This window comes from Berghia stephanieae, chromosome 2 (assembly GCF_034508935.2).
Source record: "Berghia stephanieae isolate SIO BIC M18660-M18661 chromosome 2, UCSD_Bste_1.3, whole genome shotgun sequence".
NCBI lineage: Eukaryota > Metazoa > Mollusca > Gastropoda > Nudibranchia > Aeolidiidae > Berghia > Berghia stephanieae.
The window spans coordinates 8,407,733-8,415,232 of record NC_088361.1 but is presented as its reverse complement, the minus strand read 5'-3'; the positions used below and the strand labels follow the sequence as shown (position 1 = coordinate 8,415,232).

Here is a 7,500-nt window from a genome sequence, read left to right as displayed (position 1 = left end):
GGACGACTACAGATGAATTGAACTGTATGAAAAGGAAATGGAAATTGGTTTTATGCGACTTGCACTTTTTTTCAGATTTTTTTTATCACAATTATTCTTTACAACATTTGTATTATTTATACATAGATATATAACTTCTGAAGCGATCCCCCTCCTCTCTCCCCCCCCCCCCCCCACCCCCAATCCCATTCCCTTAAAACATGGAATATGTCACCTTGTTAGAATTTTACCACAAGAATATATGTATATATATATATATATAATAATAATAATAATAATAATAATAATAATAATAAATAAATAAATAAATAATAAATAACAATAAATAAATAATAAATAATAGAGCTTTTATATAGCGCAATATCCACTAAATGTGCTCAAAATGTGCTTAAAAATTATATAAACTTATATAAACGAAAACCATGAAATAATAGTGCTCAACTTTTATATATATATATATATATATATATATATATATATATATATATATATATATATATATATATATATATATATATATATATACTAGTGATATAAATTTTTGACTTTAAAGAGATTTATGTTTTTGTTTTACTGTTCAGTTTTTGTGTCGGTAATTTAAGAGATAATCACATTTATAATGAGACGGCTTGTATGGTAGAAAACAGCTGTTGGTTTATTAATTATACGTGTTGCATTGCTTGGTTTCAGTCAAAAGATGTGTCAGCGACACCCCTTTATATATATATATATATATATATATATATATATATATATATATATATATATATATATATATATATATATATAATTTACTCCTTGTTAATTTTGGTCTGAGATGTCTTGAGGTGTAAATCCTGGTAATACCTTTATCGTGATATTAAACATTTTGTTACTCTTTATATAGAATGCAATTCAATTAAAAAGGACTATAAATCAAAAGTCGAGTTGCTCTTATTCTAATAGGGGATGAGATTAGCGGAAGAGTAGCGTCCCTTGATTGGAAGTCACTTTACAGAGAGAACGTCAATTTGGTTTTGAAGTGTCTCAAGCCGCTTTCACCGGAAGCGAGGACGAGAGACACATGCGCACAACCAACATGTCATTCTCTCTCTAATAACTTTTCCGCCGGTGTCGTCACAGACTATGAGTGACGTCCAATCAAGGGACGCTACTCTTCCACTAATCTCATTCCCTATAGAGCAGTAAAGTTAGGTGCCCCAAACGTAAACAATAACAAGTTGCTAGTGATTTCCGTTAGGGACCGGAATAATTTACGCACAATATAGGTCTCCCAATTTTGTAGTTTGAGTTGTAGGCAATACACTTTCAGTATTGAAAATATGTTTACATAAAATCTAACAGTTGCAGAAATAATAATATAAGGCTAAATTATTATGAAAATCAGGCTCCGAATAATTCTCGTTTTGTTCACACCAGCGCAATAATTTGCTCTGGTCTAAAAATAGATAGACTGTAACTTTTGATAAATTTTAGAAAATTTTACCTTTTGTTCCATAAAATATCCATATCTAGACATTATTTGATGCATGATCGAGTATTTATGAATATGTGTTTCTTTTGCCACCTAACAGCCAAATTTTAAAGGTTATTTTTTTTCTATTATTTACATTGGAACGTGAGCTGTCAAGACAGGAACATGTGGTTTGCCACGTGCTTCTCGACCTTTGTTTACGTTTGGGGCACCTAACTTTACTACTCTATATATATGCAATTCAATTAAAAAGGGCTATAAATCAAAAGTCAAGTTGCTCTTATTCCAATGAAATATCCATCAACAGACATAATAAACCATCACGTCGAATACTCTATTTCTTTCGTAGTTTGTTAGATATTCGTGGTCTTGTTTTGAATTGTTTCGTACAGGTTTAAAAAAAAAATATATTATTTTCAAAAATCTTATTCGTTTCTATTGTTTTATATTGATTTTTTTTTCTTTTCATTTTTGGTGCCTGGTTTATGTTTTTAATAAGCTGACACCGGCGGTATTCATTGCCTGATTCTTATTTATCATTAATTTTGTTTCCATAATTCTATTCATGTAACTGTGCGTTATAAACGAAATATACACAAACATAAAGCGTCCCTGATAACCTCGACGTATGGCTGTCCCTGACATCCAATTGAATTATCGCCACACTTGATAGTGTCAAATATTAGTCAAGTGTTTATTTAATCTCGCGCACCTGTTAATCTGCACGTTCTTACTATGTAGTTTTTATCAAGCTACCTTATCACAATACCTACGCGGTTACATATTCTTCAATAAAGCTATTTACCCTCTTATTTAATTCCAAATTCTCCATGATATGTTGTTACTCCTTTAGTCCGTGTTTGTAAGTTGGTCAATTGTTCATACATGGTGATTCGCCCACAGTAATTGTATCTATCTAAACACCAGTTCCTGGACGACCAATAAACCAATCCATCAATTTATCTATTTATTAATCCACCCATCAATCCATTCATCCATCCATCTATCTATCTATCTATCTATCTATCTATCTATCTATCTATCTATCTATCTATCTATCTATCTATCTATTTATCTATCTATCTATTTATCTATCTATCTATCTATCTATCTATCTATCTATCTAAACCAATGCATTTGTAGTGAGGAATTCGTTGGACGAATTGGCCCTTTAATTTTAACGGTTCTATTGGTTCCTTCACTCTCCTAAACTCAATCACTAGCTCCTTTGTCTTGCTTATGTGAAGCTCTAGGTGGTGGGCATCATACCAAGACACAAATCTATCAATTTCTTGCCTATAAGCCACTTCGTTGCCATTTATTATAAGGCCTAGAAGAGCCGGTGTCATCTGCAAACTTTATTAAAGGTACACTCAGATCTTGACTTCTACAGTCATTCGTGTATATAGTGAATAATGCAGGGGACAATACACAACACTGAGGAGCACCAGTATTTGTAGTTATGCAGGAAGGAACGCTTTGTCCTAATTGAACATACTGTGATCTGTCAGTAAGAAATTCGAGCACCCAAGCAATTATATACTTCTTTAAATTCAGACTAGTCAATTTTTGAACAACCAACTGCGGTTGCATTTTAATATCGCCTATCAGGCGTCATGTCTCGTCCAACATGTTGAGTGCGACTGTCGGCTAGAGAGTCATTGCAAAGCGGTTGGAGCACGTGGATATTGCTCTATATAAAATCTCATCTCAATTTAAAAGAATAATTACGAGCTGGAAATTTTTTCTCAAGAAAATAGTTGCTTCTTTTTCTTCTTCTTCTTCTTCTTCTTCTTCTTCTTCTTCTTCTTCTTCTTCTTCTTCTTCTTCTTCTTCTTCTTCTTCTTCTTCTTCTTCTTCTTCTTCTTCTTCTTCTTCTTCTTCTTCTCCTCCTCCTCCTCCTCCTCCTCCCCCTCCTCCTCCTCCTCCTCCTCCTCCTCCTCCTCCTCCTCCTCCTCCTCCTCCTTTCTTTCTTTCTTTCATTCTTTTTTTTTCTCAATCCAGAAGCCCATACGTGTTTTCAAACATTGCCAATGAAGAGGTTAAAGCTTAAGGGCGAACGCAGGCGCTATGAAAAAGCTATTTTCCTTGTCTTTTTTCTCTCGTTAATTGCGAATCGACCGTTCAATTGAAGGCTATATTTTCTGCATGGTGTGATTAAACAGAAATGTCCGTCACGGCCCACTGACTACATATCAGGAATTTTTTTTTTTTCACACCCTGAAAGAATTCACAATAGCACTATTTATTGGCAGCCTTTGAGGCAGAAAAAAGCCTAAGCAGACTAGGATTCGAGTTAAAAAACCCAGTTGCTTTCTTTCTCTCTACCCCGCCCGTGTGTCTCTATTTCCTTTACCTATAAACCAGTCTAATTTACCGTGATGTGTTTTGTGAAGACTAACCGACCAAGCTAACTACTCAGCAATGTGTCATGTTATTATAAACGAATGCTAAGTAGATTTTGGTTGAATCCTTCCAAACCAAAACAAACACAAAAGGCTCGAGAGTTCGCGGAAGACACCCCTCGTCAAAGGCTGAGTCTTCATTCTTTGGATAATTTTTACGACTTTTCATTAATAAATAAAGTTACTGTTGAAAACGATCCGATTGAGATACTATTCAGGTTCGCGATAACGCGGCTGTGTTGTTTAAAAAGAACTAAAATAAAAGACAGTTTAGCTCTACGATTAACGATTACCATTTTATCGCACAACGACTACATGCCTTTTTTTTTCTTTCCAATTTAGCCAGATAAGTTTTAGTTCCGTTTACTTTTGTTAGAATCAATTGGTCCCAAAATTGTCAAAAGGATGTTAAAAACCCTAGACTTCTTACAAGACTTATTGACATGTTTGGGGGTCATGTAAAGCTGATTGAGATATAAAGAAATACATAATAAGTTTTCTGACCAAATTTTTAAAAGCCGTTTTGTCGTTAAGCGGCAGTACTCTGAAACCACATTTCTTTCTGTCTTTCATTTTGTTGTTGTAAGTCGCGATGATTTTACAAGAGCAGCGATGCAATTCATAATTGAGGCAATTTATATGATTGCATTTTACCGGTGGGTTTTTCAATATCGTATTTCCCGTCCAACCGATGGTGTTTGTTAGATGAAAAATTAAGATTAGCATCGGGAATGGCGACTTGGTAATCAAATGTGAATAAAATTTGTAACAGGCGGGTGATCGGTGACAAGATAACATGCGCTTTGTTGTGACAGAGAATGTATAACATGTGTGCGAGAGAATCAAAGTATAAAAAGAGATTGAGCATTGAACGACAAAAGCTGTTTTCTAATAGCGTATCATACGCCGATTCGGACAATTTCATTTTAAAGCTTGTATGAGTCCATTTTGCCGTGCTCTGAAAAAACACATATTTAGAAATTTGGCAAGAAAACTCGTCCTTCAAATATCGATCGATTTAAATGACCCTCGTCTTAGCAAAAAACTTTCAAACCTGGGACTGCGAAATTTCTAAATATGTGTTTTTCAAGAGTACGGTAGCATTGTATTTATTGCTAGTCTCTTTTTGCCATTGGCTCCCCTCCCCTCCCCTGCTCCCACGACTTAATTTGGTGTAACACATTCTCATTAATTTATTCTGATTTGTTTAAATCGAAGCTTCTCTATTTATATTTAAAACATGAGGATATGTGTTGTTAAACGTAATAATATTTATGCACTGATAGTTATCGACGATAACACGGTTAATGTTTCATTAATGAACAGCTCAGTGATTTAAAGATAATGTTTGCCATTTCTAGTCCGACATGCGGAATACATTTAGTGTGTTATAGAGACCATCTGAAGAAAAACACGTTTTTAAATTTTGATCGATTAAAGTGGCCTTCATGTTGTCAAAGCTTTCAAACCTGGGCCTTCTTTTGATCGATTAGAGATGTAGTCAGGTCTTACTCCAGCACTTGTATGGCAATAGGACATGGAGTCAATAGAGAATGAGATTAGCGGAAGAGTAGCGTCCCTTGATTGGACGTCACCGGTGGAAAAGTTATTAGAGAGAGAACGTCATGTTGGTTGTGCGCATGCGTCTCTCGTCCTCGCTTCCGGTGAAAGCGGCATGAGACACTTCACCGAGAGAGACGCATGCGCAAAACCAAATTGACGTTCTCTCTGTAAGGTGACGTCCAATCAAGGGACGCTACTCTTCCGCTAATCTCATTCCCTATTGTACTCTGATAAGGTAAACAGAGATCGAGAAAGGCGAAACTTGTGATGTGATTTATCTAATAATCTATAAAATAAAAACTGGATATACCCCCCCCCCCCCCCCCCCCCTCAAATATTCTACAATCAAGTCGGAGAGAGGTGAGAAGATGGGGGTTCCTGGTAGCAAACTGTTAGATCACTACTACTAACTACTAGCCTCGCAAACAAATGGATCAGTATCGAACCTGGGTGTAATACAGATTAAATATCGTCCGACAACCTCCCCCCTCCCCCCCCCCCACCTCCACAGCTACCCCTCATCAATATTAGGTCTGATGGAAAGTACTTTGTAATAAATAATATTGATAAATATTGAGCTTTTATATAGCGCGATATCCACTTAACGTGCTCAAAGCGCTTTACAAGGGGTCCCTGGTCAACAGCAACATTTAACACGTAGGACGAGACATGACGCCTGTTAGGCGATATTACAATTTTTCGGACAAAGACAACGCTGTTAACGGCCAGGTACTCATTTTACACCTGAGTACGGTGAGAGAATGTGAGTAAAGAGTCTTTTCCAAGGACTCAACTATGCGTCGAGCGAGGCTCGAACCCGGGACCTTCCGATCCGAAAGCGAGTGTCATACCACTAGAACACATAGCCGCACTTTGTAATAGTCGAGTGTCCTATTCCAGGGGACTCTCTGAAGGACTAAAGTTTGGTCTCTTCAGACAAAAGACTATTTTCAGGGATATCTTAGAGGGTAGAATGGAAGGAAGAAGGGTCTAGAGTCAATAACGCCAGTCGTGGATACAAAACATTAGTTAAGCGCATCTCCAAGGGTCCACAGTTTTCAATGCGTTGCACAATGTTTCAGTTATCCACCCAGAAAAAGAGGAAGAAGAAGACGAAGAAGAAAAAGAAGACGAAGAAGAAGAAGAAGAAGAAGAAGAAGAAGAAGAAGAAGAAGAAGAAGAAGAAGAAGAAGAAGAAGAAGAAGAATGAAAAGAAGATATATGAGGAGGAGGCGGAGGTTGGGGTATAGAGGAGGAGGAGGAGGAGGAGGAGGAGGAGGAGGAGGAGGAAGAGGAGGAGGAGGAGGAGGAGGAGGAGGAGTCGCTGGAAAATCAAATTAATAAATCATTTTTTGAAAGCTGCAGCGATAATTAAATAAAAAAAGATCAATTGAAAAAAAGTCGCGAGTCGGGAGTCGTGTTTGGTGACACGTAAAATTAGTAAATCTCGGGACTCATTGTGTGTGAGGGACTTGTATGGCAGTCTGGACACTCACAGAATAGGGAGTCTATCTACAGCGGTGCCACTGGGACCCAGAAGGTGTCGCCTTGATCTGTCATGGCCAATAGGTATAATAGACATGAGTTGGTACCTATCACGCGAGTTTGTGACTGTAACACTACTTACTTTAGAATGATATCAGAATGAAATGAACGGAGTCGGGACAACTGGGACAGAATTTGTATGTAGATCTAGTTAATTTTCTTTTCTATCTTTTTTTTTCTCATAAAAATTTCGCAATTTAACTCTCCGTGTGACAAACAGAAAATATCAACATGAGAAGGTTCCAGACAGAATTTGGTAGATGACGTAATACTCAGAAAGACGAATTGATTAAAGTAGTATGTCTGTCCACTTCATAGCGTACTTCCCGGGTCTTCTCATATACCACAATACAAAAACCTTGATGAGCCTTCTTCTTCTTCTTCTTCTTCTTCTTCTTCTTCTTCTTCTTCTTCTTCTTCTTCTTCTTCTTCTTCTTCTTCTTCTTCTTCTTCTCCTCCGCCTCCTCCTCCTCTTCCTCCTCATACTCCTCCTCCTCATACTCCTCCTGCTTC

General features: G+C 36.8%; 1 protein-coding gene and 1 long non-coding RNA gene across 3 annotated transcripts in view; one reads left to right on the top strand and one right to left on the bottom strand.

Moving 5' to 3' along the window:
* Positions 1-7,500, top strand: part of LOC144964261 (repulsive guidance molecule A-like) — a 110,472-nt gene that overhangs the window by 50,908 nt on the left and 52,064 nt on the right. The gene's annotated exons all lie outside the window — the stretch shown is intronic.
* LOC144964262 (uncharacterized) overlaps positions 1-7,500 on the bottom strand; it is a 44,288-nt gene that overhangs the window by 32,502 nt on the left and 4,286 nt on the right. The window lies entirely within an intron of this gene.